Here is a 23,933-nt window from a genome sequence, read left to right as displayed (position 1 = left end):
GGCGGGCACCTGTAATCCCACATTCAGGAGGCTGAGGCAGGAGAATCGCTTGAACCCGGGAGGCGGAGATTGCAGTAAGCCGAGATCATGCCACTGCAGTCCAGCCTGGGCAAGAAGAGCAAAACTCCGTCTCAAAAAAAAAAAAAAAAATTGGCCCTAATCAACTGTCTACAAAACAGGTGCTTCTGATACTAACAATAGCTAGAATCAAATCCCCCAAACTCTGATTTCTACAGGAATTTCATCCTACTCATCACTCCAAGTTAGCTGTTAGCAAAAGCATCTTATATAACATGGCTCAAACACCTTGTGATTTTTTTTCCAAGATTCCTTGGTCCATGCTTTAACACACCGCAGTAATAAATGGGGATGTCCACTAGCATCTTCAGGCTGGTTCAGGACTGTCTGGACCCCATGAAAGAACCTTACTGAAGTCAGGAGACTTCAGATTTGAGATATGGTTCAAGAGTATCCTTGAGTTGTTCAACTAATAGGAGACCGAAGCTGTGTCCACTTTAGCTGGAATCATGAGGCCCTTTCATTTCAATTTCCTATAATACTTTGTTATGAGTCATCATTCTCCTGAAATTCCAATCTCACCACGTAAGTATTTAAAGCATAACTTCCATGATCCTTTTATTTGCTACCTACATAAAATCTGTACAATCTACTAAACAGGTATTTACAGTATTGGACACGTAGCTGGCCCTAGAGATAATTCAAAATTGAAATACCTGCCCTGAAAAAGCTATTTATGCATTCAACAAATATTTATTCAGTTTTTCTTACTAAGTTCTAAGCTATGCAACGGTAAGGAAACCAGATCTGTCCTTGCCTTTATGCAGATTATAGCCTAGTGCTGACTCCTACTGGAAAGCTGAAAGTAGTAAGTGCTATGACCAAGGAGAGCCGAGTCCTATGAGAGCACAGATTCAAGAGGGTCAATGAAGGCTTTGTGGAGACTAATAAGTTAAAGCTGTGGCGTCTGACCAGCTAACTACTAGCCACATGTGACTATTTAAATTAATTTAAAAATTGGCCAGGTGCAGTGGCTCACACCTGTAATCCCAACACTTTGGGAGGCCAAGATGGGCAGATCACCTCAGGTCAGGAGTTTGAGACCACCCTGGCCAATATGGTGAAACCCCACAGCAAAAATTAACAGGGTGTGGTGGCAGGTGCTTGTAATCCCAGCAGATTGGGAGACTCAGGCAGGAGAATTGCTTGAACCTGGGAGGCAGAGGTTGCAGTGGGCCGAGATCAGGCCACTGCACTCCAGCCTGGGCAACAGAGGGAGACTCTGTCTCAAAAAAAAAAAAAAAAAAAAAAAGAGAGAGAGAGAAAAGGAAAAGAAAATTCAAAAAAATTAAAATTTCAGTTCTTCCACTGCTCTAGCCCCATTCAAGTGCTCAAAAGCTATATGTGGCTAGTGCTACCATACTGGGCAATGCAAAAAGAACATGTTCCTGGTCTCCTAAAGCTCTTCTAAACACCACTGAAGAAAAACAGTGCAGATCACTCTCCAGAAGAGAAAATATGCAAATGCCTGAAACAAGACACAAATAATGGTTAACACACTAAAGCAAGCCCATAGCTCCATAGTTCATTATAATTAACAAGAGAGCAGTAAGCCTAAAAGTAACCAGAGTTTGTAGGTTTGAACAGGGAGAAAGAGTGAAGTTGGTTTTATATAAAGATCACTAGTTTCAAACATGTGTCAAAATTGGAGTTGTCATCAGCAATAAAAGACAACACAGGTCACTTTTTTAAAAGCCCTTCCCGGTGGGACTGTATGTGGTAAACACAAAATGTCTGAAATGAATCCTACAAATAGTATACCACGGGCTAAATCTTCTACAAAACAGAAGTAAACACATTCCATGCATAGCAAGACTCAATCTTACAGTCCAGATAGTCCGTATCAGATGAAAGCATTTAAAAAATGCATCATATTTACAATAACAAAATAAGCTGGAACCAGGATGGTTCTCCAACATAAAAACGCAGACCAACTAGACTCCAGCAGGTTCAAGTCTCTGCTTTCCTCCCTAGTTGCTCCATGCCCCGCACCACCCGATCCTGTGCTGTTTAGATGACTCACTTTAAATTGTGCACAAGATTCACAAACAACAAACGTCAAAGTGAAAGTGAAGTACAATTTAAGTGCTGGCGGATGTTCCTAAGGAGGAAGGTGTTTACTGAAATCTTTCAAAGGTGCCGTTTTACACGATGACGGTGCTACAATATGAACACAGTCTAGTATCTCAGAACATACAGCAAGTTACTGTTCCATAAGAACATCATCCTCTGATCTATATCAAAACACTGTCTCAGAACAGAGTTGAAAACCAGTGTCTGGATGACGTGAACAGCCTGACATCTAACTCAAAGCGCTACCATCATAAGCCGTGAACGGAATCCTTAAGGATGCGGGCACAGCTCCAGCGCTCCTTCCAACTTCCCCTCCCAGGTGCGGCTGGTTCAGAATTAAGGGATCTCAGGTAGCCAAGGACTGCAATGACAGCCATTTGGTTTAACTTTGAAGACCCACGGGCCAAAGGTTTCTCGACAATTTAATGCGCAAGGGGAGTCAAGTGAGAAATGGGAAGAGGCCGCGTTGGAAAGCCACTGCGCGTGCGGGGACTCCCGGGGCGGCCGCGGCGGTCGTGGGCCAGAGCCCAGCTCCGCCGCCGGGTCCCGCACACCCCACGCCCCTCATCTAAAGTTGGGCCGTCGGTCAGCGACTGCCACGAGGAGCCCCCATCCCCGCCAGGTGGGCCGCACCGCCCCGAGAAGGCCTCCCCGCGGTCGGTGACACCGGTGCCCACGGGAGGCGGCCGCGGGGCTTCCACAGCCCCCAGCACCTCTGCGCGACCCTCCCGGGGCCACCGACCTCCCCGCGGGCCGCCAGGGCCGCCCACCCCCGGCCCCGACCCCGCAGCCGGCCTGCCCGCGGCCCGGGGGGCCCCGCGCGCCCCCGGCCCACCTGCCTCCTCCGGGTCCTCTCGGAGCGGCCGGCTGGGGACGCGGGGGCGCGGAGGAAAGGCCGAGAGGCGCGCTCCCGCCAGCGCTGTCTCCCGTGGCCGCCCACGGAGCCTCCCGCCGCGCCGCTCGGGACCTCGCCGGGCCCCTCCCGCTGCCTCCCACGCGGGGTGGGCGCGCGCGCAGTGCAGGCGGCCGGGCGGCGCGCAGGCCTCGGCCTCGGCCCCGCGCACGCGCCGGGAACTCGGTGGGGACGGAGGAGGGAGTGCGCGCCTGCGCTGGCTCGCCTCGCGCCCGCGCCCCCGCACTCCCCAACGGGTAGAAGATCCGGCGCACGCGGGCCCGCGACCCCGGCTAGCAGCGTCTGCGGGGTGTCGCAGTGTTACCTCTCCCGCTGCGAATCCAGGCGGCCCCGGCACGCCGTGCGTGCTCACCGCCTTCACAGCGCTCAGCCTCGCGGCCTCACGTCTCTGCCCTGCGGCTCTCCCACCAGCTGCTCGGGCCAGGGACCACGTCTTACCCGTCTTGGGCTCCCCAGAGTCCAGCCGAGCGTGGTGGAGAGTATATCCACCAGTTCCCTGCTGGCAGGGCTTGCTGTAAAAGGCCTAATCCATGCTACACCCACGTTGAGCAATTAGTTCATATCTCCTGCGGCTTTGCTGCCTCTTCACCCACCTTCTCTCCTGACCCCCTTTCTCCGTCTCCCAAGGACCTGACAGGGTGAACTGTGCACCTAAAGTCGTGAACTCTGACAGCCTGTCTGTCATCTGGTAGCAAGAAAGCGTTACTGGATACATAGTCAGTCCCCTTAAATGAGGAGACCTAGTAAGACCATGACCGAGGTTTTAAACATGGAGTCAACAGTTACATCGTATCAGCTGTCTCTGAGGCCTACAGCGGCTGCTTCATAGAGGCTGTACTTTTGTGTTCAGTGCGCACAGTGCCTCGCAGGAACAGATGTTGAATGAATGTCTGTCATTGTCTCTGCAAGAGCAGAGGTAAGCGCTCACCGCACCCCAGAGCATCTTTTCCTGTTAGAATCATTGATTCCAGGGACTGGGAAAAGCCCCCTTCCCAGTTGCCTGAATCCTCCTTACAGTGTCTTCCCACCAAGCGGTGGTTTAACACCTCGCGGTGTAACAAGGAGCTCATTACCTTTTAAGGCAGTCATTTCATCTTTGATCAGCCTTTTGGAAAATTTCTTTCTACCTTAGAAGCTAAAATCCAGCTCCCTGCATCTCCCCATCACTGGATTTTGTTTCTGCCCTGGGAATTCTTAAGTCTGACTCCAATTTATCCAAGACACGCATTACCTGTCTCTTAGGCTACTCCTGATATGACATGGTCACAATCCCACTCACCAGCATGTTGAGGGATTCTCTTGGATGCATCCCAGCTTGTCCAGAGCTCTCTTAAATGTGATTATCAGGAATGAGTGGGTGGCCTGCCAAGTGCGGAGAGGAAGGAGACTGCCACCTCTTCTCAGGTCCTATGCTTGTGTTAACAAAAATTCACCACATCAAAATAGTTGCTAGGAGCAGTCACATCACATTGTTGAATCGGGTGCAGCACATTGTTGACTAAAACCCACAATATTTAAATACATGACCATCCCCGACCCTGGTCAGCTGCCAGTTTCTCTGTCTCTGCAGGCTCAGCATCTGCCAGTGCTCTCAGAGATAATGTAACACAGATACTTCCTCCTCCCTCTGAAGAGTCCGCCTCCCTTTCCCTGCTTTCATCATACCCTCTTCTTGTCTGACCCACCCATCTCTTTAGCTGGTTAAAAGAAGAAAGGCAGTTTGCCCTTGGTTGGCTTCAAGCACCTATAAATGAGGCCGATTGTCATTGAACCTCAGAAAGTCATAAAGATCTGTGTGTAACAGAGGAGCTACTGGTGAAGTTTCCAAAGGTATACAGTTCACTTTTACTGGTGATTTAAATTATCCCTCTGAAATACCACTATTAGTCAGTGACAAGGCATGGCCAAGTTGTTATTAGCTATAATAAAGATCTCTGTTAGAACCAGTCAGGCCACTGGCTTTATCTGCTACACCCAAACACCGCATGATACATAGGCAAATTCCCAGGATACCAAGCCACCAGAGTCTCCCACTCACTTTGTTGCCTTTGTTCAAAAATCTGACGTTACTCCTTTACACCATCATCAAGAATGCAAGTGCTTGTTGGAGTCATGCTTCCTAGAGTACCTCATGACATACAAGCTTTAGAACCAGGTATTGCCCAGTTAACAAGAGTGAGACTGGACAATGATACACGGCCAGAACTTGGAACTTGAACTATTCATTGGGGTGGGAAGGCACATGGGGATGTGGACCAACTGTAGCTGCTGAGATTCAATTATATCTGGAGACACAAAGTTCCTGAAAAGTGTAGCAATAATCCACAGTGTCAGGAGGTGATCAACCATTACGGTGTGGAGAAGGGGCATTATGCACTGACCACTGTAAAGGCACTTGACCTATGGAGATCTTACTTGTCTTCACTTTACAAATGAAGAAACAGACTCTGGGAGGCTGTGTGACTTGCTCCATGTAGCCAGGGGCAGAAATAAGATTCAAACCTAAGTCTGTCTGATCTGAAGGCCTATGTTGATTCACTCCTTTGCTAACCTACACAGGCTGTCTTTGGGGACATTAAACACCCAGAATGGCTGCGGCTCTCAGGACCCCCACCATGATAAAAGGGTTAGAGGAAATAGCAAAAGAAGACAAGGTCACTGCTTTTACATGGACTGGATATGGGGTGGAATATTATCAGTTTCCAAATTGTGAGTGTATAGGGGGCCTAGGCCCTTAGGACCATGAGAGACACCCAACTGTCAGAATTGGCGCACCAGATTGGAGTTCAACTAGCAGAAGTGCTTAAATGCAAAAGATCAGAGCACTGGGCAGAGTCCCTAAAATCTTCCTGTCTGCGATATTTACAGATATGATCATCAGCATCAAAAGCCCAACAGAATCAACAAAGTATTAGAAGTAATGTTAGCTCAGCAAGGTTGCCCAGCACAAGATCAGTTTCTAAAAATCAATAGTTTTGTCTACATCAGCAGTAAGCAACTGGGAAATGTAACAGACAATAAGAAACCATTCACAATAACAATAAAGTTTAACAAACTCTAAAGCATAATATCCAGGAATTAACCCAACAACTTGCAAGAACTTTAAGGAGAAAATTTTAAAACTCTATTTAAGGACATAAAAGATTGAACGAGTGAAGAGATACAGCATGGATAGGATGACTTTACATTGTAAAAATATCCATTTAGTCTCCAAAGTAAATGTTACCACAACCAAAATTCCAGCAGAAACTAAATTTTTAGAGAACTCAACAAACTTATAAAATATATAAGGAGAAATAAATTTTAAACAGTTAAGTCAATTTTGAAAAACCGGAGAACTGCCATACCAGATATTATGTCATTGCCACATAGTAATAAAAATATTATGGTACTGGTTTAGGAATACATAGAGCAAATAGGAAACAGAATGAAGAACTCGAGAGCAGACCCGTGTATAAATGGGACCTCCATTTACACAAAGGTGGTACCACAGATCAATGAGAAAAATATCAATTATTTAGAAGATGGCATTGGGGAAACTGGCCTTAGTTTATCAAGAAAAAATAAAGTTGGGAGCCCCATGTTGTACCATATACAAAGGTGAACTCCAGATAAATGGAAGACCTACATATGATACAAAAGAAAATGCAGGAGACTACCTCTATAATGTGGGTTAAGAATTTACTTCATAAAACAGGTTTGCAAAAGCACAATCCTTGAAGCAAAAAAATTATAGGACTTGACTGCATCACAATTAAGAGTCCTGTTAAGAATACCATAGAAAAAATTAACAGATGGCTGACAAATTGGAAGAAGACATGTGGTATGTTCAAAAGCAACTAGGGATTAATATCTGAAATGCATGAGGAACTTTTCACAAATCAAAAAGAAGTCAATATAAAATATTTTTAAAAGCCAATATAAAAATGCGAAAAGTATAAGAATAGGCAATTCACAGAAGGAAAAGCCAGAATGGCAAGTAAGCATTAAAGAAATGCTCAACCCCACTCGTAATCAGAGAGTGGGAATATAAAGAGTGTGACACACCCCATAGCCACCAATATGCTGGTCTATGTTTTAAAACCAGCTCCCCAGGGAAGGAAAAGTCCTAATGTACAGTGTTTGCCAATTTCCATGGTACAAATACTCTGGGTACTGCCAGTTTTCAGCTACCAGTGTAGCTCAAGGTCACCGAACAAGAAGTTGGGAAGAAATGTGCTTTATCAGCTCTCATGAACTGTTTTCAACACACCACTGCTTTACCCACCAGCATGGCAAAAATCAGAAAGATAATCCTAAATATTGGCAAAGATGTGGGGAAAGATGCACTGCTGATGGAAATTTAAACTGGTAAATATATTCTGCAGATCAACCTGGCAGTGTTTAGTGAAAAAAATTAGTAGTATGCTTTATGACTCAGCCATCACCCTCCTGAATATGCCTCAGAGAAACCCTTACAATGGTTCTATAAGCACTTTCTTCATGCAGTTTCCAGGAAGTCAGTTTCTCATTCACTAGGTGACCTTATTCGGTCTATGGCTTTAAATATTGACCAGGCGTGGTGGCTTATGCCTGTAATCCCAGCACTTTCAGTGGCCGAGGTGGGATCACTTGAGGCCAGGGGTTCAAGACCAACCTGGCCAACATGGTGAAACCCCGTCTCTACTAAAAATACAAAAATTAGCCGGGCATGGTAGCATGCACCTGTGGTCCCAGCTACTTGGGAGGCTGAGGCAGGAGAATTGCTGGAACTCGGGAGGTGGAGGTTGCAGTGAGCTGAGATGCCACGGCACTCCAGCCTAGGGGACAGATTGAGACTCCATCTCAAATAATAATAATAAACAAATATCTATTTTCATGATTCCCAAATTTCTATCTCCAGCCCTGAACCTCAGATGTATATCCAACTGCCTACTCAACATCCATTCTACAGCATACATTACATATCACAAATAGAACATGTTCAAAATGGAACCCTTCTCCATAACCTTCCCTATGTCAGTAAATGGCAACTGTTCTTTTTTTTTTGCTCACTGGAGTCATCCTTTCTTCCTATCATATTTCTGGATTCTCCAAATTAAACTCCCTGTCTTCATTGTTCAAAAAGTTTATGATATCATTCATTGAGTAAATTCACGTACCATAGAAATCCTTACAAATCAGTAGCCACTGGAGACCCCAGGAACCTCCTACTGCTTCTACCTGGGCTTGCCCTCCTCCAATCTGTCTCCTTTGTCAAGGTTGCAGGTGGGGACTGCCTGCTGAAGCAGACCACAAACTGAAGAGGACTCCACTGAGCCACACGAGCCTTATTATCTGAATGGGGTTTCTCGTTCATGGTTGTACATTAGAATCACCTGGATATCTTTTGCAACATTAAACCCTAAAGACCCCCTCACATATTTCAATTCAATTGATCTAGCTTAGTTTCATGCTATTCTGTTTATTCTTTTTTTTTTTTTTTTTTTTTTTTGAGGCAGAATCTTGTTCTGTCACCCAGGCTGGAATGCAGTGGCACGATCTTAGCTCACTGCAACCTCCGCCTCCTCGGTTCAAGCGAATCTCCTGCCTCGGCCTCCTGAGTAACTGGGATTACAGATGCACACCACCATGGCTGGCTAATTTTTGTATTTTTAGTAGAGACGTGGTTTCGCCATGACGGCACGCTGGTCTTGAACTTCTGACCTCAAGTGATCCGCCCACCTCGGCCTCCCAAAGTGCTGGATTACAGGCATGAGCTGTCAGGCCTGGCCCTATTCTATAAATTTATTTTCCCTTTTCTTAGCCCTACTTCCTGAGAAGATACTAACAAAGGAATTTGCATGTTCCTACATGGGGCACTGCTCCCCAGACCCTCCAGTTGCTGCCACTCTCAGACATCACATGATGCAAAGTCTTCTTCATAATTACAGCTAGATTGGAGGCATATGTTCTAGTGCTCTATAACTCTGTAGGATAACTATAGTTAACAATAATATATTATATGGTTTCAAATAGCTACAAGGAGGATATTGAATGTTCTCAACACAGAGAAACAATAAATGTTTGAGATGATGGATATGCTAATGACTGTGATATGATCACTATACATTATACGTGTTGCACCACTGTGTACCTCATGAATATATGCAATTATTATGTATGAATTTTTAACTTTTTTAAAAAAATTTAAGTCTTCTTAAAGCCTACATAAAGGAAGATGGAATGAAAGGAATGTTACATGGCATCAGGATGAAAACTGTCACTGTGGCACAGGAACTAAGTTTTGGATACCAGCCACCCCCCAAATTTTTGACCAGTAAGACACCTCCAGAAGCATCTTTGGCACAAAAATAGCATAAGCCAGTTACCACAAGGATGTCAGTCCAACAATCTTCCCAGCACACACCACTGAAACTAACTCTGACCAAGCCTCTAGAAATAACTATTATTTTATAGAAAATGTGAGCATAATAAAAATCATTTTTTAAAAACACTGTGAGAATGCAATCATCCAAGGCCAAAATGTGGGAATTTCTAACAGAGCAAATAACCCAGTTCCGACAACCAAAAAGTAGCTGAGGGGAATGGTTATAGACCGGAAGAGACACGAGAGCTCCATCCACAGCCTGCAATGTCCAGACTTTCTTTGGATCTGGATTCAGACAAACAAATGTGAAAATATTTCTGAGACAAATGGGGGAAATTTAACCTGGACTGGATTTTAAATTACATTTTACAATTATGTTCATTTTGGAAGGTATGATGATCATGACATGATGGTCATGTTTCTATTAAAAATTCTCATGTGTTAGACATCCATACTAAAGTATATATGAAAAATGTTTGGGGTCTGGGATTTGCTTTAAAGTACTCCCTTAAAAATAAATGTGTGGTGGAGGGATAGGTGTAAAAAGGATGATAAAATATTGATCATTATTAAAGCTGAATGGTGGGTACGGTAGTCTTCTCTTATTGGCAGTTTCACTTTCTGTGGTTTTAGTTACCTGCCATCAACTATGGTCTGAAAATATTAAGTGGAAAATTCCAGAAGTAAACAATTCATAAGTTTTAAATTGCACACCATTCTCAGTAGCGTGATGAAATCTCAAGCCATCCTGCTCCCTCCCGCCTGGGATCTGAATCATCCCTTTGTCCAGGGCCTCCACACTGTACATGCTCCTTATCCATTAGTCACTTATAGTAGCCAGCCCAGTGATCAGATCCACTGTCAAGCCATCACAGTGCTTGTGTTCAAGTAACTCCTGTTCTGCTTAATGATGGTCACAAAGCACAAAAGTAGTGATGCTGGTAAAATTGTTATATTTCATCATTAGTTATTATTAATCTCTTCCTGTGCCTAATTTACAAATTAAACTTTATCATAGGTATGCAAGTTTAGGAAAAAACATAGTACATATAGGATTTGGTTCAGGCATCCACTGGGAATCTTAGAACATATCCCCTGTGGATAAGGAGGTGGGGGACTACTATATATTATTCTTTCTTCTTTTTAGCAATTTGAAATGTTTTCCATAATAGAAAACTTTTTTTAAAAAAAGAAAAAAGAAACTCCAAGAGGGCAGGAATTGTCATCTATTTCTGTCACTGCTATATCCTAAGTACCTAGAATAGTATCTAGCACATAGTACTAATTCAGTAAATGTGTGTTGATTGAATGGGCCAGGGTTTTTCAAGAGTTCAGAGTCAGGTGCAGCAGCATGTGCTTGTAGTCTCAGCTACTTGGGAGGCTGAGACAGGAGGCTCACTTGAGCCCAGGAGATAGAGGATGCAGTGAGCTGTGACTGTGCCTGTGAATAGCCACTGCACTCCAGCCTGGGCAGCATAGTAAGACCCCATCTCTAAAAAAATTTCAGTCTCAGCCAGGCGCGGTGGCTCATGCCTATAATCCCAGCACTTTGGGAGGCTGAGGCAGGTGGTTAACAAGGTCAGGAGTTAGAGACCAGACTGACCAACATGGTGAAACCCCGTCTCTACTAAAAAATACAAAGAAGTTAGCAGTGCGTGGTGACAGGCACCTGTAGTCCCAGCTACTCAGGAGGCTGAGGCAGAACTGCATGAACCCAGGAGGCGGAGCTTGCAGTGAGCCAAGGTTGCGCCACTGCACTCCAGCCTGGGCGACAGAGCAAGACTCCATCAAAAAAATAAATTTAAAAAAATTTAAAAAATTTTAAAAAGATAGACTATCATGTCCCAGGAATTTAGAAATCACACAGAAGCTGCCTCCGTATCACATGCACACACACAGGAGAATCTGAGGTGCTTACATATTACTAAAGCACCACTGAGTTGTCTTTCTGACAGCTGTTTACAAAACCAATCCACTCTCATCCCAGTTGGCTGCTGTAAACCATCAGAAGCTTTAATAACATCTTGATCAGGAGTTGAGAAAATGTCAGACCCACTGGAGCTGCCACAGAGTAGGTAGAAAGCAGCTTGCACCTTGTCAACAATGGATCAGATGACTCACCTCGCCAAAGAAAGCCACTGACAGACTAATTAGCTGGTACTAAGTCATGAGAAAGTCTCCTTTGTGACAAAAGCGGCATTCATAATATTGTTTCTGACATTCCCCACCTAATCATATTTGAAACAGCAGGGGATAGTTAAGGTAAAAAATAAATGAGAATTGCTTTTTGAATTCACATCGAGTTCAACACAAGAAGAATAAGCTATTGTCTAACTTTTTAAGGTCCGTCAAAATATATCATGCAATAGCTTTATCATCATCAAGATCATCACAACCAGAAGGCACTGGGTGGCACTTACAAGGGCAACAGTTTGCATACTGACCCATCAAATCATTAGCAATATGTTGAGTGCCTTCTACTTGAAAAGCAGTGTGGAAGCTAGAATCAAGTGCAAGATTCACTCCTTGTTTCCTAGTAAAATAGAGAGTGTCATGGTTGCAAGGGGTGGGGAACCTGAATTGGAACCCCAGAATCACCTCTCTCTGCAACCCTAGCAAGCCGCTTAACCTCCCTGAGCCTCAGTTGGTTCCTCTGTAAAGTGAGATGAGGAATACCTGCCTCCAAGAGTCATACAAGCCTGACTCAAAGTGAGTGCTCAATGAATAGCTGTGATCATAAGACAAGCATGAGAACAGAAACCACCCACCCACCAAAGAACAGTGCCAGTACTGGGTTTTCTCAAGATGGAAAACACATTGCAGGATGGGGTGGTCAGGAAAGTCTTCAAGGAAAAGACATATTTTGAGCTAAGTGAGGAGGGTAATGAGATCTAATTACGGAAATAAGGAGCTAGCATTTACTGAGTACTTAAACTATGTGATGTGCGTTGTTCTAAGTACTTTCATTCTTTGACTCCTATAAGATAAATATCATTTTGGTTTCATTTTTTTCCAGTTGGAGAAATCAGGTCATAGAGCAGTTAAGTAACTTATCCAAGATCACATAGCAAATAGAAGAACCAAGATTTCACCCATGCAGTCTAGATCCAAAGATTAAATGCTCTGTCTCAAAAAACAAACAAGCATAGATTAAATGCTAAACCATAATACCTTGCAAGAACAAAATATGAAGAGGCAGAAAAGTTCAGTGTGTATTTAGATGATGGTAATCGAAGAGCCTGTCTATGTCAGTCCATTCAGGCCGCTGTCACAGAATACCATAGACCAAGTGGCTTATAAACAACAGAGATTTATTTCTCATGGTTCTAGACTCTGGGAAGCCCAAGATCAAGGCACTGGCAGATTCAGTGGCTGGCAAGGGCCCTCTGCCTGGTACATAGACAGCCATTTCTCAGTGTAGCCTCACATGGGGGAAGGAAAAAGGAGCTATCTGAAGTCTCTTTTATAAAGACACTTAATTCCAAAGGCCCCGCCTCCAAAAACCCCTCACAATGGGGACTAGGTTTCAACATGATTTGAGGGTACACATTTAGTCCCTAGCAGTCTAGCTGGAGTAGACCCATGGTAAGACACTGGCTGATGATGAGCTAGAAAGGCAGGTTGGAGCCAGAGTAGGCCAGGAATGGCTTTGAATGTCACACTGAGGTGGAGAGGCCGGCCTCCGGGGACAAGGAAAAGCCAGCATGGGTTTCTAAAGAGAGAAAGACTGAGGAGTCTGTCAGCAAGGTTCAAAATGGAAACTCTTGCCTAACCTTTGTGCCCCATGTCTGTTACGTTCTCTTAAAGAAAAAATCTGAACATTAAAAGCATATAAAAAAACTTCAGGCCGGGCGCGGTGGCTCACACCTGTAATCTCAGCACTTTGGGAGGCCAAGGCGGGCGGATCACGAGGTCAGGAGATCAAGACCATCCTGGCTAACACAGTGAAACCCCGTCTCTACTAAAAATACAAAAAATTAGCTGGTGTGGTGAGGCAGGAGAATGGCATGGACCCTGGAGGCGGAGCTTGCAGTGAGGCGAGATTGTGCCACTGCACTCCAGCCCGGGTGACAGAGCAAGACTCTGTCTCAAAACAAACAAACAAACAAAAAAAAAAAAAACTTCAAGCACTTTGAAGTAAGATTTAGCAACAGAAAAGACAGTTACCTTGAGATTCTTTTACCAATTCAACTTAGATTTCTTTAAAATAGCAAATGATTTTTTACAAATGACTTATTTACAAAAATAAAAAAAAAAAAGTTCTTATATTTAATGTGTGCTCAATACCCACCTGCATTTAAAATGAAGTTGAGACAAGTTAGTCACATACCCTTGGGGGACGAAAATCTGTCGTTTCTGCCTTTCCTATCACAGCTCATTAAACACGTTGCAGCCTAACAACACCCACATATCATCATTTTAACCACTTGGTTATTATATAATAATGTAATAATATATAATCTTTTGGATACATGCCCACTGGACAAAAGTGGAGTCCCAGAAGAAACAACAGCTACACAACTTCCTAGGGTTCTGTCCCGTCCAGCAAGGTGCTGACTGGCTTGCTAGGAGGAGCAGGGTGCAAGCACCCTGGCTTCTGCTTCTCCAGCCTCACCCATACCCTAACTCAGACTTCACAGCAGGATGCCTCTCAAGGCTCAGCTTGTCAAGTGATACACCACATACCTACCTACCAGGGAGCTGCATTTGCAGTAATTGAGAGGCATTGTTCCTCATAGCAATTGCCTAGCATCTTTGCAAACAGAATCCAGTGGCATCATGCAAACGTGTGTGCCTCTATTGCAAAGGCCTCTAGTCATCCTCAGGTCTCAGCTGAATCTGAGATTGGCCACTCCCAAGCATGAGCGCCACACAGTCCTCAGCTCCTACAATCCAAAGAGACCCCAGAGGCTGGGCACGGTGGCTCGCACCTGTAATCCCAGCACTTTGGGAGGCCGAGGCAGGTGGATACTTGAGCACAGGAGTTTGAGACCAGCCTGGGCAACAAAAAAAAAAAAAAAAAAAAAAAAAAATAAGCGGGGCAGGGTGGCATGTGTCTGTAGTCCCAGCTACTCAGGAGGTTGAGGCTGGAGGATCACTTGAGCCCAGGAGGTGGAGGTTGGTATGAGACAAGATCTCACCACTGCACTCCAGCCTGGGTGACAGAGTGAGACCCTGTCTCAAAACAAAAGCAAAAACAAAGAGACCCTAGAAAAGAGATTTGGTCTGTGAAGGGACTTTCTACTGCTGACTTGTCAAGCACTTACTAAGTAATTCTTAGTATGAGTAAATACCATAAGACGTGTCCCTTTCCTTAGGGAATCCATAGTCTAGGTGAGAGAACACAATTAAAACTCATGAAAAATGAGAAGATAGAATCCCGATGTTAAAGTCAGACGTTACAGCTTGCCCAGGACTGAGGGGGTTCCTGGGATGTGGGACTCAGTTTAAAAACAGAGCAGTGCTGGCAGGGTGTGGTGGCTCACACCTGTAATCCCAGCACTTTGGGAAGCCAAGGCGGGTGGATCGCCTGAGGTCAGGAGTTTGAGACCAGCCTGGCCAACATAGTGAAACCCCGTCTCTACTAAAAATAAAAAAAAAATTAGCTGGGTCTGGTGGCAGGTGCCTGTAATCCCAGCTACTCTGGAGTCTGAGGCAGGAGAATGGCTTGAACTCAGGAAGCGGAGGTTGCAGTGAGCTGAGATCAAGCCACTGCACTCCAGCCTGGGTGACAGGAGCAAAACTCCATCTCAAAAAATAAACAAAAACAAAAACACAAAACAGAGCAGTGCCATGAAAACTGAAACAAGTTGGTCACCCTGCAGACAGATCAACATTCAAGTTCTTAATTAGCTTTGGAACCTTAAATAAATAAAATAACCTCTCAAAGACTCAGCTCCCTCATTTATGAAATGGGTATTATAGTAGTACTTACTTCGTCATGAATCTTATAAGAATGTAAGTTACGGTATGAAAAGAATTTAGCACAGTGCCTGATGTTGAATAATTGCTCAATAAGTGTTAATATTGTATATATAATTAATAAGTATAAGATAGCATAGAATGAAATACTGAATTAAAGACTAAATCGGGTGTTTTAGAAACTGAAAAAAAGGAGATCAGAGAAAATTGGGTCATTAAGAACAGGCTTTGTAGACATAAGGTTGACAGGTAAAATATAGGTTAAATTTAAATTTTATATAAATAATAGTTTTAGTATATGTCCTATATTTTTAAACTTTTTTTAATTATCTGAAATTAAAATTTAACCAACTATCTGATATTTTATGTGCTCAAAGTGGTAACCCTGTATAGAGAAGGTAGAACTTAAATTATTCTTTGGCGGGAAGAGGAGGAAAAAATGCCAGGCCCGGGGTAAAATGAGCAACAGCAGACTGAGGCACGGGACAGGCTGGTAGGTTTTGAGAGGGAACACCTTGAAATCCAGGCCCAAGAGTCCAGACTTGATGCAGAATATATGAGGGAGTTTCAGGGAAGGTGCTGAGGTCCTGGGGCAGGGTAGGAACCAAAAGGAAATGGTGCGCAGGGTGCAGTGGCTCACGCCTGTAGTCCCAGCACTTTGGGAGGCCGAGGTGGGCAGATCACTTGAGGTCAGGAGTTTGTGACCAGCCTGGCCAACATTGCAAAACCCTGTCTCTACTAAAAATACAAAAATTAGCTGGACATGGTGGGGGGCACCTGTAATCCCAGCTACTCAGGAGGCTAAGACAGGAAAATCACTTGAACCCAGGAGGCGGAGGTTGCAGTGAGCCGAGATAGTGCCACTGCACTCCAGCCTGGGAGACAGAGCAAGACTCCATCTCAAAAAAAATTTAAAAAAATAAAGGAAGTTGGTGCTTCAGAGAAGGAATGAGACACTTTGTGTGGGAAAAGAATGGATCTAAGCTGCCGCTGATGTTTTGAACACAGTGACTCTGAGAGGGACGAGAGCCGGGGAGTTTGTGGCTGCTCTTGTACTCTTGCAGTCAAGTGGGCAGCCTGAACTCGGGTGGCAACAGTAGGGGTGGGGGCAAAGAAACAACAGAGAAGGGGCAGATGCCTCGAGAGATTGTGAAGGCAGATGATGTTTGTAGGGCAGGTGTGACCAAAGTTGTATATATGTCCTTTCACTAACAAAAATTTCTCGTGTCCCTGCAGTCTCACTGATGACACAAATAAGCAATTCCATGTAAATCTAGAGAGGCCTGTTGAGATAAGGTAACTAAGACCAAGAAAGAAAAATTCTATGCCTTCCTTTCTCGTCCCCTAGTAGTGAGAAGCGATTAAAGCAATAGGGTTCATTCAGTTCCCTCATTGCTTTCCTCCCTTAGAGACCCACAGGGTTTTCCTGACCACCAGAAATGACAAAGGCCTTCAAGGAGAGTGAGTTCAACCCAGGCAACGGGCTTGGAGAACTCAGGGCAATTTCCCCGTAGGGCCCATGTTGCTATTTGTGACTTCCTAAGCTGTCTGCTTTCTTCCTACGTGCATACACAAAATTCCACCCTTGTGGCAAATGAAAAAGCCATGGTCCCATTTGGTAGCTTTCCCCCAGAAGTACAGTGCTTCTCCTTGGCATGAGCCTTCAATTTTGATTCAAAGAAGCAAATGGTGCAGAGTATCTGCCTTGAGATATATGTGAAGCCAAACACCAATGGTCCTGGGAAAACCAGATCCTAAAGATCTGCTCAGAAACTCAACTGTTCAAGCCTGTAATCCCAGCACTTTGGGAGGCCGAGATGGGCGGATCACGAGGTCAGGAGATCGAGGCCATCCTGGCTAACACGGTGAAACCCCGTCTCTACTAAAAAATACAAAAAACTAGCTGGGCGAGGTGGCGGGCGCCTGTAGTCCCAGCTACTTGGGAGGCTGAGGCAGGAGAATGGCGTAAACCCGGGAGGCGGAGCTTGCAGTGAGCTGAGATCCGGCCCCTGCACTCCAGCCTGGGCAACAGAGCGAGACTCTGTCTCAAAAAAAAAAAAAAAAAAAAAGAAACTCAACTGTAAGCCCCTTATCAAGTTTTGATTCCTCACAGCAACATGAAGGACTGTGATGGTTAATACTGAGTGTCAACTTGATTGGATTAAAGGATGCAAAGGATTATTCCTGGGTGTGTCAGTGAGGGTGTTGTCAAAGGAGATTAACATTTGAGTCCATGGGCTGGGAGAGGCAGACCCACTCTCAGTTCAGGTGGACACCATCTAATCAGCTGCCAGCACAGCCAGAATAAAAGCAGGCAGAAGAACATGGGAAGACTAGACTGGCTAAGTTTTCTGGGCTCCATCATTCCCTCCATGCTGGATGCTTCCTGCCGTTGAACATTAGACTCCAGGTTCTTCAGCTTTTGGATTCTTGGACTGACAGCTGTCATTTGCCAGGGGCCCTTGGGCTCGGCTACAGACTGAAGGCTGTACTATCGGCTTCCCTACTTTTTTTTCTTTTTTCTTTTGTTTTTTTTTTAAAAAAAAAAAAAAAAGCCTGTTTTCCAGGCTGGAGTGCAGTGACACAATCTCGGCTCACTGCAACCTCTGCCTCCCGGGTTCAAACGATTCTCCTGCCTCAGCCTCCAGAGTAACTGGGGTTACAGGTATGCACCACCACACCTGGCTAATTTTTGTATTTTTAGTAGAGACAGGGTTTCACCATGTCGGCCATTCTGGTCTCAAACTCCTATCTCAGGTGATCAGCCTACCTCGGCCTCCCAAAGCGCCGGAATTACAGGTGTGAACCACTGCACCTGGCTGGCTTTCCTACTTTTCAGGTTTTGGGACTCGGACTGGCTTCCTTGTTCCTCAGCTTGCAGACTGTCTATTGTGATCATGTGAGTCAACTCTCCTAATAAACTCCCCTTCATTTATCCTATTAGTTCTATCCCTCTAAAGCACCCTAATACAATGACCCTGTCCTGTTTGCTCTTCAAAGTCACTTCCCACCTCTGCCCAATGTGATATGTGATGAAGCCCCTCCCTCTATCATTCCTGCCTCTGTAACCTTGCACGGGCCTTTCCTTCTGCTCGGACTTTGCCTGTAATCTACCTGCACCTCTCCCATTCCTACCTCACTTCCAGAGCCTTCCTCTTTGCTGAGGAGGACACACCTTAAAACCAAATTGTGCACTATTTTGTATTAATGGCTCATATGACAGCATTTTTTTCCCCCGCCTTGTCAGTGGGATTGTGAACTTCATGGGGGCAGGGAACATTTCTTGTGCATGTCTAAAAGCACTCAATACCTACTTACTGCATTAAACTTAAATTTTAAATTTGCAACAAATGTATCACACTAATGGAAGAGATTAATAGTAGAGGGAACTGTTGAGGGGCACATAGGGATTCTCCATACTGTTGGCTCGATTTTCTAGAAACTTAAAAATAAAGTCTATTAATTTTTTAAATATTTAATTTCATATTTTTTTCCAAACCCTGAGTATTTTCTCTTTCAAAAGACATAAAAAACCAATGAAAGAAAAAGGCAAAGAGGGGATTTAAAAGGTAGACTGATAAACAAAAGTCAGTTGTGGCCAGGCATGGTGGCTCATGCCCGTAATCCCAGAATTTTGGGAGGCCAGAGTGGGCAGATCACTTGAGCCCAGGAGTTCGAGACCAGCCTGGGCAACATGGCGAAAACCTTGTCTCTACAAAAAATACGAAACTTAGCCAGTATCATAACCTAGTCTCAAAATAAATAAATACATAGATTAAAATTTGAAATAAAATAAAATACAATTTTAAGTCAGTTGCTTTCCTATATACCAGCAGTTAACAATGGGAATTTGAAATTTAAAACACAATACATTTTACATTAGCATCCAAAAAGAGAGAAAGAGTTATGTATAAATCTAACAAAATATGTCCAAAATGTATGTAAGGAAAACAACAAAATTCTAATAAAATAAATCAAAGAAAATCGAAATAAATGGAGAGATATTTCATGTTTGTGGACTGGAAGACTCAATAATGTTAAAATGACAGTTCTTCTCAGCCTGATCTGTAGATTCAGTGCAATCCCAATCAAAATTCCAGCAAATTATTTTGTACTTGTTGACAAACTGATTCCGAAGTTTCTGTGGAAAGGCAAAAGACCCAAAATAGCTAACACAATCTTAAAGAACAAAGTCAGAGGACCGATACTACAGGCTTAAAGATATACTGCAAAGCTACAACCATCAAGACTGTGGAATTGGCAGAAGAATACACAAATAAATCAATGGAATCTAATAGAGGCTCAGAAATACACTCACTCAAATATAGCCCACTGATAATTAACACAGGAGCAAAGACAATTCAATAGGAAAAAAAGTGACCTTGGGTTTGCTTATGACTTTTTAGATACAACACCAAAGGCATAATTCATGAAAGAAGAAATTGACTAGTTGAATTTCATTATATTTTTTCAATTCTGTGCTGTGAAAAATCCTGTTAAGACAATGAAAAGACAAGCCACAGACTAGGAGATAATCTTTGCGAAACACATATCTGGTAAAGGCTGTTATCCAAAATATACAAGGAAGTCTTAAAATTTAACAAAAAGAAAATTCAATTTTTTAAATGGGCAAAAGATCTGAACAGACACCTCACAAAAGAAGTTACACAGATAGCAACGAAGTATGTGAAAGGATGCTAACATCGTATGTCATTAGGGAATTGCAGATTAAAACAACCATGAGATACCGCTACAAACCTGTTAGAATAGCTAAAATCCTAAACACCAACAACACCAAATGCTGGTGAGGATGTGGAGCAATAGGAACTCTCATTCATTGCTGGTGGGAATGCAAAATGATAAGGCCACTTTGAAACATCACTTGGCAGCTCTTACAAAGCTAAGCATAGTCTTACCATATGATCTAACAATCATGCTCCCAGGCATTTACCAAAGTGATATGAAAACTTATGTCCACACGAGAACCTATACATGAATGTTAGTAGCAGCTTTATTCATAATTGCCAAAACTGGAAACAACCAAGACATTCTTCAATAGGCAAATGGACAAACAAACCCTAGTACCTCTACACAAGGGAATATTATTCAGCGATAAAAAGTAATGAGCTATCAGGCCACGAACAAATGGAGGAAACTTAAGCACATACTGTTAAGTGAAGAAGCCAGTCTGAAAAAGCTGTGTGAAACTATGGAGACCGTAAAATGATCAGTGGTTGTCAGAGCTGGGAAGGAGAACGGGAAGGACGACCAGATGGAGCACAAGAGACTTTTAAGGGCAGTGAAACTATTCCGTATGATACTGTAAGGGTGGGCATATGACATTATGCATTTGTCAAAACCCATCAAATATAAAACACAAAGGTGAATCCTAATGTAAACCACGGGCTTTAATTCATAATAATGTAGCAATATCTATTCATTGATTATAAGAAGGAAAAAAGTCAATTGTGAAGCATTTTTAATACTCTGTTTAGGTTTGGAGTGCTGAACTTTCTGATCATTCTATTACATACAAAAGGTTGCATTCCTGTAAAGTATGTCAAAATTGCCTCTCAGTATATATCCAGTTACTGAAACCCATACTCATCTGTCTAAAATAATGCTGCACTCTGTTCAGGATACTCACCTCTGCCTTAGCAGAAATGAGTTTCCTCAGAGGGCTGGGTGGACAGAAGAGTGGTTTTTTAGTGAGACTTACCCAAACCATGTGACTGTCTTCTCAGTGTCACGTAGAAAGAATTTTCAGTCCCTCATGCAAGAGTACAGATTGTTCAGTGTGTTGGTTGGGAGTGCACGGAAATAGGTGTTTTCATGCTGCACTCCCTGAGGCCCCTATGCAGATCCAATTACAGAAAGCCTGGTGGTGGTGGCAGGCTTCCGCAGGCCTCCCTTAGAGTCCTCCTTTGAGAGCACCAGCCAGCGTCCCCACAGGCAGCACATACACAATAATGGCATTGCGGAGGTGCTATGGAGACCAGATTTAAAGGGCCGGACGCTATTATGACTCTTCACCTACCTCATAGGCTGCCAGCAGCAATAGCAGAGGAAGAAGAAACATTAATGGGGCCTGGACTTCCACTTCACAGCAAAGTAGCCCAGGAAGTTTGAGGAGACTCTCTCAAAGTCACTGTCAAGTCGTTAAGGACCTGGGTCACCCTGCATCCCCATCTGGGGCTCCTTCTATATCAGTTTTCCTGAAGCTTAGTCCAGCTTCTTGAAGTGGGCCAAGAAAAGGCTGTTTCCAGAATCGGATATTGCACCTCTAAAACACAAGCTTCACTGACGTCGTGGAGTCTATGAGACACACACTTTATCTCATGTGGTGGAATCCGGAATGGTAAGAACAGAGGGAGGGAGCAAGCAGCCCATCAGAGGTCACAAAGCACCTTTGGGTGCCGGGAGTGGTCACTACCGGAGGCTCATCTTAGGAGGGCAAAACACTTCCCATCTTTGCTTAAATTGCCACATCACCCAGGACAAACCTGCACGGGTTTCTTTGACTAATGAGAGATCTGTGACTCCACTGTGTTTTGAAATCGTGCTCTCTAACGTGCTCTAAGGAGCAGAGGAGGGCAGTACAAATCGCTGGTCTTTGTTGATTTTCTGTTCTGCAAACAGATCAGCCATCGCTTCACACCCAAGGAAAGAACTGCTGTCCAATGCCAGGCCCAGAGCTTCTTGGTTTGTGGCAAGTCTTTGGAAAGATAATTCATTCATTTTAGCTGAAAATACCCCGTGGTGGCATTTTTCTGGTCTCCCTACTAAAAAAGTGAATATGACACACAAAACATGGTGCATGGCTCTAGCTCTTAATAAATTCCAAGCCTTTTTGACCAAACCATTACTGTGTAATTTCTAGGAGGAAGCTGCTCTGCTAAAAAAAAAAAAAAAAATTTCAGTTATCAGGGTCATATATCTGTTTTTTGTTTCTGTCTTTTTTTTGAGACGGAGCCTTGTTCTGTCACCCAGGTTGGAGTACAGTGGCACGATCTCAGCTCACTGCAACCTCCACCTCCCTGGTTCAAGCGATTCTCCTGCCTCCGCCTCCTGAGTAGCTGGGACTATAAGCGTGCACCACCATCCCTGGCTAATTTTTTGTATTTTTAGTAGAGATGGGGTTTCACCATGTTGGCCAGGCTGGTCTCGAACTCCTGACAGGGTCATATATCTGTTTAAAAATAAAAAGTATTGTGTTAATGGCATAAAGAACATTTAAGAAATTGAGGAGGTATCACTCGGTGGAGCACATCGAGGCGAGGGGAGCCTTGGAGCCTCTGGGACTTTCTTCAGACAGGAAACCATTGGCTAGGAGCTGGGGAGATCCCAGTCTATATTGAAATACCACTGCTAACAGAATAGAAGTTGCCTATGATGAGTGACTTCTCCCTGCCCTCTTTCAATATGAATGTGATTTTTCAGCCATTGTCTTCCTAATAGAAATCCTTAACCTAGAAGTGTTCACTCCTGGCTTCAAAAGGAATAGCCAACCCCTTAGTACCCAGAATTTTCTATAGGCTATCATTTTTTTTTTTCACATCTATAGCAATACTTACTATTTATACTGAAGATCCTAAAGAGTTGAAAGATCTCGAAATACAACCAGAATCATGCACAAAAGACTCTGGAACCTGTACTACAGTAAGCAAGCATGTCACCTGAGAAATCATTAGTCTTGCTCACTCACAGCTCTTGACTCAGCTGTGTGAAGAAAGCATGTTTGGAGCACACGTGTTCACATGGCCCACTCCCTGTGTTCATTCAGACGGCATAGAGGTTTGCTATATAGCATATAACTGTCTCCAAAGCATCAGCCAAGAATGCTATAGGAGACGCAGCAGTTAATTAGGAAAATGTTTAATAAAAGTATGATTTTCAAGGGTGTGGGCAAAGTTTAGGGAAACCCTCAGAAAAAGGTCAGTACTTTGGGGCAGTATTAAAAGTATGTTACTACCCTAGCCTGAAAGCAAGGAGAGAGTGATTTTTGGAGCCCAGAGAGGGTGACTGTATGGAATGGGGTTGCCTGATAGGTGCTGTGGTCCTCCGGAGAGGGCTGCAGCCAGCCTGTGGGGACTGGCAGGGAGGACAGAGGAATTGGTATCCTGACTTGCTACAGTAGGTAGCTGGTCAGGCATGAGCAGAGCAGGAGAGGCCTCCACCTGACCAAGAATGTCAGGCAACCATCAGGTGATGGTCAGGCGGTTGTTAACTGTGTATCTAAAATAATAATTAGTCGCAGTCAGTGCCAGGGAAAGGAAGTCTCCCTACAGATAGAAAAAACCTGAAACTGGTGATCATTCGCTTCCTGAAAAGAACTCAGGAGACGGGCGAGTGAGTTCCAGCACGCACAGTAAGAGGCAAAAGGCAGCGCTTAACTGATATAAGACTTTCCAGGGACATTCTGCAGGTAGAGGGAAGAATGCCGCAAGTGCGCATGAGTACAACTCCGGTAAACACTGCACATGCCCACCTCCCAAGTGCTAGCAGGACACTGCGCAGACAGGCAGCTCACACCAAAGGAAGAGTCAAGGGAAAAAGGACGCAAGATGCAGGAAGTATGTCAACATATAAAACCCTTAG

General features: G+C 44.0%; 1 protein-coding gene across 2 annotated transcripts in view; it reads right to left on the bottom strand.

The window, feature by feature from the left end:
* The window catches only part of CLIP4 (CAP-Gly domain containing linker protein family member 4), a 68,468-nt gene extending 65,231 nt beyond the window's left edge, over positions 1–3,237 (bottom strand). The window contains exon 1 of one of the 2 annotated variants that reach the window (XM_023217281.2): positions 2,987–3,237. The gene's annotated coding sequence lies outside the window, so the exon portion shown is untranslated. The remainder of the gene's footprint in view (positions 1–2,986) is intronic. The other variant, XM_023217283.1, reaches the window with a different exon arrangement.
* Between the last annotated feature and the right edge of the window lie 20,696 nt (positions 3,238–23,933).

Source organism: Piliocolobus tephrosceles, chromosome 15 (genome assembly GCF_002776525.5).
Source record: "Piliocolobus tephrosceles isolate RC106 chromosome 15, ASM277652v3, whole genome shotgun sequence".
In the NCBI taxonomy this organism is placed as follows: domain Eukaryota; kingdom Metazoa; phylum Chordata; class Mammalia; order Primates; family Cercopithecidae; genus Piliocolobus; species Piliocolobus tephrosceles.
This window is presented reverse-complemented; position numbering and strand designations above follow the sequence as displayed.